This window comes from Malania oleifera, unplaced genomic scaffold (genome assembly GCF_029873635.1).
Source record: "Malania oleifera isolate guangnan ecotype guangnan unplaced genomic scaffold, ASM2987363v1 ctg264, whole genome shotgun sequence".
Classification (NCBI taxonomy): Eukaryota; Viridiplantae; Streptophyta; class Magnoliopsida; order Santalales; family Ximeniaceae; genus Malania; species Malania oleifera.
In genome coordinates, this window is record NW_026651820.1 from 1 (window position 1) to 11808 (window position 11808).

The window sequence follows — 11808 nt, forward strand, 5'->3', positions numbered from 1 at the left end:
CGGACCTCCATTTCCCAAAACTGGTTCACCCAGTTTTCTCCATTTCGCGTATATTATTGTTGTATCCATAAAATTCACAAAAAATCATGAAAAATTTCAAAAATTCCCAAAGTATTTGCACCTTTTGGTTCAATGATTTCATTTTGTTATTTTGAAAATTCGGGAAAAAATATCAAAAATCATTTTCACACTTAGGAAAAATCACAAAAATATCTTGTAGGCACAAAGAAAATTCATCTCCAATTCCCGCCCCACTCTCAAAACCTCCTCCAAATAGGATTTTTGATACTTAAAAAAAAAAAAAAAAAAAAAACTATAGATTTCAAAATCCTCGGGAGCGTATTTTGTATCCTATTTTCGATTTTCCTTCCCGATATTGCAAACGAGAACATTGACTCTTCGAGTACTAGATTGCCCCCGTTCCTGAGGGATACCTATATAGTATTTTCATTTTGTTTTTGACTTTGAAAGGAGTGATCTTTAAAGGCTTATTACATTTATTTCGGGAAAACTCTTTATTATCTGGTACCATTCGTAAGAACGGGCGTGTAGGGGGTGCTAATACCTTCCCCTTGCGTAACCATACTCCCGAGCCTAACTTTGGTGACGTAGACCGATTCTACCCCTAACGGGGTAGTAATCAAGTGTTCTAACCACACTTCAAAAGGTTAGTGGCGACTCCACCACACATCGTTTTTCACGAAAATTCACATTTTCAAAATACACATTCATTTTTCCCAGTTCGCAAGCCGAACCCATTTTTAAACCAGAGATTGGTTCTCTGGGTCGGGTCCGGGACGTCGCGACAGCTTGGCGACTCCGCTGGGGATCGTTGAGAGTTAAGCCAATGATTAATTAAGAATTATCCCGATCTCAAATCTAAATAAACCTTTTTGATTACTCCCGTTCATTTTTGTACAAATTTGGTTACATATGCATGAATGTTCTGAATAATGGATGGATGTGGGGGTAGGGGGTGTAGGTTGAAATGGTTAAACTCACACACTCTCACAGCTCTACACCCGGGCTTTCCCAGTTAGGATTAGAAAGGAGTGTAATAGTGCCAGTTCCCATGTGGCATGGCCTATGGGAACCCGCGAACCACTCCGCTCAGTGCAAGCTTTTTCCGGACCTCTGTGAGGGAGGATGAAGTTTCAATCTGGGGACCTTTTTCAATAAGGGTTAGAGCTTAACCACACATGATTTTCCATAATCCCTTGCCTAGGGTAGAGCCTCGGAGGACCTTATGTACATAATTACCCCGGGATTAAGACAGAGGCTCCATCCTTCTCCCTATGATTTAATATGATTATAACTTGAGATTTAAAACATGTTGCATCCTGCATTTCATTCTAGGCATTCCCATCTGCTTGGCCAAGGTTCTGTTTAAAATCCGACTCATGGGGAGCACAGTAGTCCATCATGAAACCGAACTAGTGGTACAATTGTACTCCGAAAGTCAACAAAAGAAGAGGGGCGACAGCACAAGTGAGGAATCGGTGCCTGAGATACCAGACAGGGTTGACATCAACGCTCGATCCAATTCCTTAAAGGAGCTGAGAGACATTTGGAAAGGGTGGACGCCTCAGAGACGATTGACTTTTTCTCAGACGTACGGGCACATCGGTTTTCTATTGCATGTTTCCGTAAACTCCCACATGATTGAAGCATTGGTGGAATTTTGGAATCCGTCGTATTGCTGCTTTACTTTGGATGGGGTAGACCTTGCTCCCACCATAGAAGAATACACTTCACTATTGCATCTGGTCAAACTGCCAACGCCTTACAGAACGTACGCACCCACTCGAACCTCTGTTGTCAAGGATTTGTTCAGGGCCACCGAGCTTAAGGTCCAGAACCTGGGAAGACTCAAAGGTCACTTGGGAAAGCCTGAAAGAGTTGATGAAGAAGGAAGGAAAGGAAGAAGTCCAACTGCATCTGCTAGCGTTAGCCATCTACGGCCTACTTATCTTCCCGAAGGAACTAGGAATCATCGATCATGCCACCATTGCCTTCGTAGCACAAGTAAAGGAAGGGGTGAACCCAGTCTACGGTATTCTTGCTGAAACGTTCCGATCTCTTAACAGATGCCGAATTAGGAGACATGCTCGTTTGACCTGCTGTGTGCCATTGCTTTATGTGTGGATGATGAGCCATTTGCCATGCATCCAGGGATTCTTTCGCGCTGCTTTCTCAACAATCAGAATACCTTTAGCAGAGTTCGAAGTAGCTCGTTGGGAGGAACATGCCAGCAGGACTGAATGGAAAGACAGACTTCACAATCTAGTCAGCAAGGGGATTGTATGGCAGGCACCGTGGATCGACCAGCCCAAAGTGATATATAGATGTGGAAACCTTCCTTGGGTCCCACTGCTAGGTCCCTGGGGTGGAATATCCTATGCACCACTCATGTTCCGAAGGCAAGTAGGCGCAACACAGTTTGTGCCCATGACCCATGGACTGGCGGACGCTCGGTTCACATATGAGGATGATGATAGCCAAAGAAAGATCCGGGAATTCTTTGTATCATGGAGGCATGTGTACATAGTCGAAGCAACCAGTCAGAACTCGGGAGTCCAGGAGAGTTATGAACTATGGAAACGTGACAGGGTGGACCCTCGATTCCTGTGCAAGGAAAAAACTCTGACAGACGAGAAACGGTCGAGAGAAGCTATGTGTCCGTCTAAAAGAATGACCTCCAGAGAACAGTTTCCAAAACAGGGTCCAGTAGATCCTCAACTTGAACCAAGCAAGCGACCAAAGATTCAGGGCTCGCCATCAAAGAAAGCATCGGCAGTTTTGAGAAAAGAGAAGCAGAGACTTCAAAAGATGCTTGATCAAAAAGTCCAACAATTGAGGGAGTCAAGAGCAGAAATTGAGGAAAAATCTCAGTACATACGAGACCTAGAGAAGCAGTATGAAAAACAGAGATACTATTTCAACAAAGTACTTGAAAAGATGGAGCCTTGTGTAAACAAGGCCAACTATTGGGAAGCCCAGTACAAAGCACTGAAACAGAAGGTGGAAAGTGCAGCTCTCACAAAGTCAGAACCAACCCCAGACGATTCAGGCTACCTCATTAAGAGCGGACCAGGAAATCAGGATCTGACACCTGTGTAGACTAGTTGGAAGTTTTCTATTTTTCTCACTAAAAGTTGTATGAAAATTTGAAAGAAATGATAAGGATTTTTTTCAAAACCTTGGCTAAAGCACATAGGACTGCATGATTGCACCTTTTTCATACATACTCATAAACATCCATTACATGCATTTATTCTGAAGGATGCGGGTTTTCATGAACAGGGAGGCGGAAACAAGTTGGACGTGACTGAGATCCAGCAAGATTGAGGCAAGTACGCACCGATACAACACCCGCAGAAAAGCTAAGGCCATGGCAGAACAGTTAGAGAGCCGTGTTCTGGGGATCGAGCAGGGGCAGGAAGAGCTGAGCAATCAAGTAAAGAAGATATTGGACCTATTGCTGAACAAAGGGAAGACAGTCCAAGATCAGGATCATGAAGAAGAAAATGACCTTATCCACCCGCCCGGTTTTACGCCAATTCAGGGGCAATCTTCTGGTCCGCCCCCATTCACCTTAGAGAAACCGCCGCATGGCACGCCACCTTTTATCCCAGCAGTGACAGGAATAGGGATGCCCTCATCAGCGGTTGCGGGTGTAGGGACAAGCAAGACTGCGACGGAATACCGTTGTGACGAATTAGAAGAACGGCTAAGGGCCATAGAGGGGACTCGGACCACCAGTACCGCCAGACCCTCAGATTACTGCCTAGTCCCTAATGTAGTCATTCCTCCAAAGTTTAAGATGCCAGACTTCGAGAAGTTTGACGGGACCACATGCCCTCAGACCCACCTCCGGATGTATTGTCAGTCGATGGCCGCCTATACCGATAATGAGAAGTTGATGATGCATTGCTTCCAAAGCAGTCTTACCGGGACAGCGGCTAGATGGTATGTCCAACAGAATAAGGCCCAGATCCGCACGTGGGGTGACTTGGCCGATGCCTTTGAAGCGCAATATCGTCATATCTTGGAAATGGCTCCAGACAGGATGTTTCTTTCTGAAATGGAAAAAAAGCCAACAGAAACTTTCAGGGAGTATGCACACCGTTGGAGAGACGCGGCCACTCAAGTGGACCCTCCGGTCAACGACCGTGAGGCAATATCGATGTTCGTAGGGACGTTAAAAGATCCCTACCGTTCACATCTAGTAGGGTCCACTCCTCATAACTTCATGGACATTGTGTCGGCAGGGGCCAGAGTGGAAGCCGACGTCAAAGCTGGACGGATAAAGACTGGCACTACCGATAATGGCCCAAGTAAGAAGTGGGTCAAAGGTAAAAAGGAAGAAGAGACCCAAATGATACAGGGACCTATGAGAAGCCTAAGACAGAGAAGCCGAAGTCAACAACCTAGGCGAAATTTCTACATGGAACCAGTAGTAAACCAAACACTGCATATGGGCCCCAGACCCCAGTTTGTGGCCCCCACGCTTGTGCCAACCCAGCCGAACATACCAACTCGCCCGAGCCAGCAAACACACACGAGGAATACACCCAAGAGTTTTCGGAGATTGGAACCGATTCCCATGTCATACGCAGACTTATTCCCCCAGCTTTTAGAACAAAGGATGATATCTACCATCCCCGGGATTCCTCTCACAAATCCTCCCCCACACTGGTATAATCCCGAGGTCCGATGCGCGTACCATGCCAATTCTCCAGGGCACCCTATTGACCAATGTTGGGCCTTCAAACACAAGGTGCAAGATTTGAAGGATGCGGGTTGGTTGTCATTCGATGCGAAGCCGGTTGGTATTCAAGAGAATCCTTTGCCTGACCATGGGAAGGACAATGTCGGAATGATCGAGGAACAAGATGGGGAAAAATTCGAAAGAAGATGGGAGCAAATGACGCTAGACTGGGTGTATAGTGAACTGACAACGGCAGGCCTAGCAGGGTTAAAGGCTATTTGCCCTAAAGGCGCCCCATGCACATGCCAGAATACTATGAAAAGATCAGTACAACAATGTGAGACTTTCCGGATTTTTCTAAGTAGCTTGATTGACAGCAAACGAGTGGAAGTTAGCCGCGTTCAGAAAACAAATGAAGTTTCAGTCATAGGGGAATCTGACCATCCCCAATTCACCAATAGACCATTTATCCCCATCATGGGAAAAACCCCACGAGTCCCAGAGGCCCCAGTTCGGGTAGTGATCTCAGCCCCTCGCCCTTTCGCATACCACAGTGACCAGGCAGTGCCATGGAGATACAATTGTGAAGTACGCACCGAAGGAGAAACTAGCAGTGCTGCTGAAGCAAGAGGGATAACCAGAAGTGGAAGGGTTTATACGCCGAAGGTCTTGGAGAAGGTGCAACCTAGCCAAGAACAGAATAGGAACCTGAAGAAGCCAGTTCAATCTCAGGAAGCCGAAGAATTCTTGAAGATTATTAAACACAGTGAATACAACATTATTGATCAACTGAAGAAGATGCCAGCCCATATCTCTGTTTTATCACTGTTGTTGAGCTCGGAAGCCCATCGGGAAGCCCTATTAAAGGCTCTTAATCAGGCCTATATTCCCCAAGACATCAGCATCGATAATTTTAACCATGTGATTGGTGGTCTTACGGCTACCAACTACATTACATTCGCTGATGAGGAGATCCCCGTGGAAGGACAAGGGCACAATCAGGCGTTGCACGTTTCCGCTAAATGTCGAGATCACATGATTGCACGAGTGTTGATTGATAATGGGTCATCTTTGAATGTCATGCCCATGACGACCCTACAAAAACTGCCTGTTGACCCGTCCTACATAAGGCAAAACAATTTGACTGTGCGGGCTTTCGATGGCACCCGCAGGGAATCGGTGGGATCTATTGAAATTCCTGTGCAAATTGGACCAGTCACCTTCGACATTACATTCCAAGTCATGGCCATAACCCCGTCTTATAGCTGCTTGTTGGGGAGGCCGTGGATACATAACACCGGGGCAGTTCCGTCTTCTCTGCACCAACGGGTCAAATTTGTAGTAGATGGGAAACTGGTTTGTGTATATGGTGAAACCGATGTTATGATAACAAAGCCCACTTCCACTCCTTATGTGGAAGTCACGGAGGAGGCATTGGAGGACTCATTCCGAGCCTTTGAGATCATAAATGTCACAACTATAGTAGAAGGATCTCCAATCCCACACCCTCAGATCCCCGCCGCAGTGCATATGATGGCGTCCGAAATGATTAGACAGGGGTACCATCCAGAAAAAGGGCTCGGAAAATACCTACAGGGGATCCGAAAGCCGTTAATGCTTAAGGAAGTCAAAGACAGATATGGCCTTGGCTACATACCTACGGTGGCAGACCGAAGGAAGAAAGCTGAAGAGAAGAAGATGCGGAGGGTGGAAAGAATCACTGGTGAAACAAGCTCCAAGGAAGGACTGTACGTCCCGTCCATCAGCCAAACCTTCGTAAAAAGCAGTCAATCCAACCTGGAGGCAGAATTGCGGCAATTAAGTATATCAGTATTGGATGCTGAAGTCCCGTCGAACACTTCTACAGAGTGGATCCATCATCTCCAACCAGGAGTACAGCTTCAGAACTGGAGTTCTTTTGATTTACCAGATATCATCATGTAATGATCTTTGTTTCAGGATTTGTTTAGTTCTACTTTTCTTTTGTATTCCCCCGGCCACTGAAAAATCGGGGAAGCTCTTTAATGAAAATGAATCATGCATTTCTTGTCATTTATGTGCATTTTGGAAGTCAACTGTCGAAATTTGTTTGTTAATTTCATGCAGGAATAAAGAAAATAACAACACCAGAATCCCTCGCCAAGTAATTGACATTAACTTTGAAAATCTAATCCATGAAACCGAAGTTGAAGATCAAGAAATAAACTTGTCCCCTGAAATGGAAAGAATGTTAAAGTCCGATGAAAAACCAACCTTGACCAGTAGCGATCCCACCGTCATGATTAATCTTGGAACTGAGGAAGAGCCCAAGCAGGTGAAAATCGGAGCACTACTAAAGGGTGAAGAAAAAGACAAAATGATTGAATTACTAAGGGAATACCGAGACGTGTTTGCCTGGTCGTACCAAGACATGCCAGGTTTAGATACGGATTTAGTAACCCACAAGATCCCACTTCACCCAGATTCAAAGCCAGTAAAGCAGAAACTGAGGAGAATGCGGCCGGAGATGTTACTCAAGATAAAGGAGGAGGTACAGAAACAGCTTGAGGCAGGATTCTTGGAGGTAGCCCAGTACCCTGAATGGATGGCCAACGTTGTCCCAATAATCAAGAAGAATGGTAAAGTACGAGTTTGTGTCGACTACCGGGATCTAAATAAAGCAAGCCCTAAGGACAACTTCCCTCTCCCACACATTGATGTGTTGGTGGACAATACTGCAGGGCATGCTTTATTTTCATTCATGGATGGATTCTCCGGATACAACCAGATTAGGATGGCACCTGAGGACAAGGAAAAAACGACTTTCATCACATTATGGGGGACTTTCTGCTATAAAGTCATGCCATTCGGACTAAAAAATGCCGGAGCCACTTACCAGAGGGCTATGGTAACCCTTTTTCATGACTTAATGCACAAGGAGGTTGAGGTTTATGTCGACGACATGATCGTTAAGTCGCGAAATGAGAAAGACCATGCGTTAAACTTGGAAAAATTGTTCGAGAGGCTCCGGAAGTGCCAATTGAAGTTAAATCCCGAAAAATGTACTTTCGGTGCTACGTCCGGGAAGCTATTGGGGTTTATAGTAAGTGAGAAAGGGATTGAGGTAGATCCTGACAAGGTCAAAGCCATTCGAGAGATGCCTAGCCCAAAGTCTGAAAAGGAAGTGCGAAGTTTCTTAGGTAGGCTCAACTACATTGCTCGGTTCATATCTCAATTAACCACCACCTGCGAACCCATCTTCAAGCTGCTGAGAAAGAACAACCCAGAAAAGTGGAACAAAGAGTGTCAAGTGGCCTTTGAAAAAATAAAGGAGTACCTTTTGAATCCCCCAGTACTAGTGCCACCAGTACCCGGAAGGCCTTTAATCTTGTACTTGGCGATTTCAGAAAACTCCATGGGTTGCGTATTGGGCCAGCATGATGAGACCGGGAGGAAAGAAAGGGCCATTTATTACCTTAGTAAGAAGTTCACAGATTATGAGTCTAAGTACTCTGATCTGGAAAAAACATGTTGCGCTTTGGTATGGACGGTCAGTAGGCTGAGGCAATACACCTTGTATTACTCCACCTGGCTGATCTCCAAAATGGACCCAATAAAGTACGTGTTTGAAAAGCCCGTAGTAACTGGACGAGTAGCACGATGGCAGATGTTGTTGACGGAATATGATATTTCTTATGTCACCAGGAAAGCTATCAAAGGTAGTGTCATTGCCGAATACCTAGCTGAAAGAGCCGTGGAGGATTACCAACCTATGGAGTTCGAATTCCCAGACCAGAATATAAACTCCCTAACCCAAGAGGAAGAAGACTTCGAAGAATGGAGGATGTTGTTCGATGGGGCAGTCAATGTTTGGGGACGTGGGATAGGCGCAGTGCTCATATCACCAGATGGGAAACATTATCCGGTGGTAGCTAAGCTCATCTTCCCTTGTACTAACAACATAGCCGAATACGAGGCATGTATATTGGGTTTGCAGACCGCTTTAGATCGGGGTGTCAAGCGACTAATAGTAAGAGGAGACTCGGCCTTAGTCATTCACCAGCTAACCGGAGAATGGGAAACTCGCGATTCCAAGTTAGTACCGTATCGAGAGTACATTCAAAAGATAATAGAAGGGTTGACAGTATCAGTTTCTCTCACACACCAAGAGAAAACAATGTAATGTCTGATGCACTAGCCACACTGGCAGCTTTATTCAAGGTAGAAGAAGGGGTGAAGATCGAAGCTATTCATATCAGAGTACAACCCGAACCTGCCTACTGCACGGTGATAGAGGAGGCCGACGGAAAACCGTGGTTTTATGATATCAAAACCTACATCCAGAAAAATGAGTATCCCGAAGGGGCATCCAATAATGATCGGAGGACTATTAGAAGGTTGGCCATGGGTTTCTTCTTAGATGGTGAAGTTTTGTACAAAAGAAATCATGACATGACCCTCCTACGGTGTGTAGAGGCACAGGAAGCCCAACAAGTCACGCGTGAGGTTCACGAGGGAGTCTGCGGTACCCACGCTGGAGGCCACTCATTGGCACGAAAAATACTTAGGAGTGGGTATTATTGGATGACCATGGAGAGAGATTGCATTGACTACGCCCGAAAGTGCCATAAGTGCCAAGTTTACGGTGATCGGATCCAAGTCCCACCAGCCCCACTTCATGTTCTCTCCGCACCTTGGCCCTTTTCAGCCTGGGGCATGGATGTGATCGGGCCAATAAGCCCAAAAGCCAGTAACGGACACCGTTTCATCTTTGTGGCAATCGATTATTTCACTAAATGGGTAGAAGCCGCCTCGTATTCCAGTATCACACAGAATGTAGTGAGTCGTTTCGTCAAAAGAGAGTTGATCTGCCGGTACGGAGTTCCTGAGAGAATAATCACGGATAATGCCAAGAACCTGAACAACGCAGTAATGACCAAGCTATGCAATCAGTTCAAGGTTAAGCATCACAATTCAACGCCTTATAGACCACAGATGAATGGCGCGGTGGAAGCAGCCAACAAAAACATTAAGAACATTTTGGAGAAGATGACAGAAACTTACAGAGATTGGCATGACAAGCTTCCCTTCGCCCTAATGGCTTACAGGACTACGACTAGAACCTCCACGGGCGCTACTCCCTTCTCTTTGGTGTACGGAATGGAGGCAGTGGTCCCTGTAGAAGTTGAGATCCCATCTCTAAGAGTTCTAAAAGAAGTAGAGTTGGCTGAGGCAGAGTGGGTACAATCCCGATATGACCAGTTAAACTTGATTGAGGAGAAAAGGATGGCCGCCATGGCCCATGGACAACTATACCAAAGAAGGATGATGAGAGCGTTTAACCGAAAAGTGCGGCCCCGACAGTTTCAGGAGGGGGACCTAGTGCTGAAAAAGATTTTACCGATTCATACAGACCCTCGTGGCAAGTGGACACCAAACTATGAAGGGCCTTACGTTGTAAAGAAGGCGTTCTCAGGAGGTGCCCTGCTGTTAGCAAATATGGACGGAACTGACCTATTGCACCCTGTTAACTCTGATGCTGTAAAGAAATATTATGCCTAATGGTTGTATACATCTCCAAAAGAAATTAATGAAAGGATCACAGTGTTATTTCATAGGTTCCCTCTTTGCTCATTGTTTCGATTAGATGACGGAGGGCCATTTTTGGACCACCAGCTCCCTTAAAGAACCTAATGTTTTTAATCACTTGATGAACCTTTTTGAGCTTTGAAATCAAAACCATCTTCTTTGAAAAAGTCATTTCCCAAAATTTAAACCGGGTTGGGATTTTCAAGGGTCAGACAAATCATGCGAGACAACAATGGGCTATCAAAATGATGGCAGGCCATTTTTCTGCTACCCAAAAGAAATTCAAAGAAGAAATCTCTTGCAAGCCCTTTTGAGCCTGAAAAATTCATTTATTGATTAACCCGTCAAAGGATCACACCACACACTGGGGCAGTTTAAAAGAAATCAGTCCCAAATGAAGTTCAAACAAAAATGACAAAATCCCTTCATGAAAGAGAAAAACAAAAGGGAGCAGTAAAAGCACATGGAAAGAGAAAGAAGAAAAGAGAAAGAAAATAAAGGACATACTACGCATGTGATCCTTGACCAAATTACTCTTAATGAAAATTATGATTTTGAGCCTTATTTAACCTTTTTCTTCTTTAACCTATAACCCCCCAGCCTACATTACGGTCCAAATGAAGTCCTGACCAGATTGGTATACGTTGTTGTCTCTAATGATTTGTCAGACTCAATGACGAGTCTGAACTACGTAATGACCTGATCCTGAAAAGGTACGTAGGCAGCTTGTTCAAAAGGACGAGTTCGGTCAAACTCTCGCAAAAATGTCTCGCCCCAAACTGGGGCAGGATTTGTTGCCATGGGATGGGTTTTTGAGCCTTGGTTTCCTTATTCTTCTGAAAACCTAAATCCCTAAGCCTACGTTTCGTCCCGAGTCTTAAAGACCATCCAGAGATCGAAATGTGAAGCAAAGTACCAAAATAAACCTTGAGCAAACAATGGACCTAAAGGCACTATTCAACCTTACAGTACCAAAAGGGCCAGTCTCCTTCTAGTTGAAACAGGGGCAGTTTTCGCGAAAACAAGAGGTTTTAGTTTTCACAAATTAATGTCGATACCTTTTAAAACAAGGGATGCTGTTGTAAAACTTATCTTTTTCCTGAATAAATTTTGAATGTAACAGAACAACTATTTCGCACAAATTGACGTCCTGATTCAGCACATTAAAGACATAAATGCATGATTATTCTCATTATTAGTGATTCCCCGTTTATTGAGGTCAAAAATCAGGAACCTAATACACCAGGAGGGTGTTCAGGCACCAATGGGGAGCCTAAAGCATGTCAAACATCGGTAATGAAGGAATGTTGGGTCAGATTCGGCGTACTCCTTCGAGGTTTGGGAATCTGTGGAAGCGTCAGTGATTAACTACCAAGTTAGATCTTAAACAATCCCTAAGTTTGGAAGATCATGGAAAGTATTGACAGCCAGACACTGGGGCAGAAATTGAGCCTCTGTGGATTTTGAGAAAGAGCTGACAGAACAAAGGTTGAGTATCTTCGGAAAAAGTACTGACAGTCAGACACTGG

At 44.9% G+C, this 11808-nt stretch overlaps 1 pseudogene; it reads left to right on the plus strand.

The window, feature by feature from the left end:
- The first annotated feature begins 3391 nt into the window (after window positions 1-3391).
- Window positions 3392-10252, plus strand: LOC131147147 (uncharacterized; annotated as a pseudogene).
- Window positions 10253-11808: the final 1556 nt, after the last annotated feature.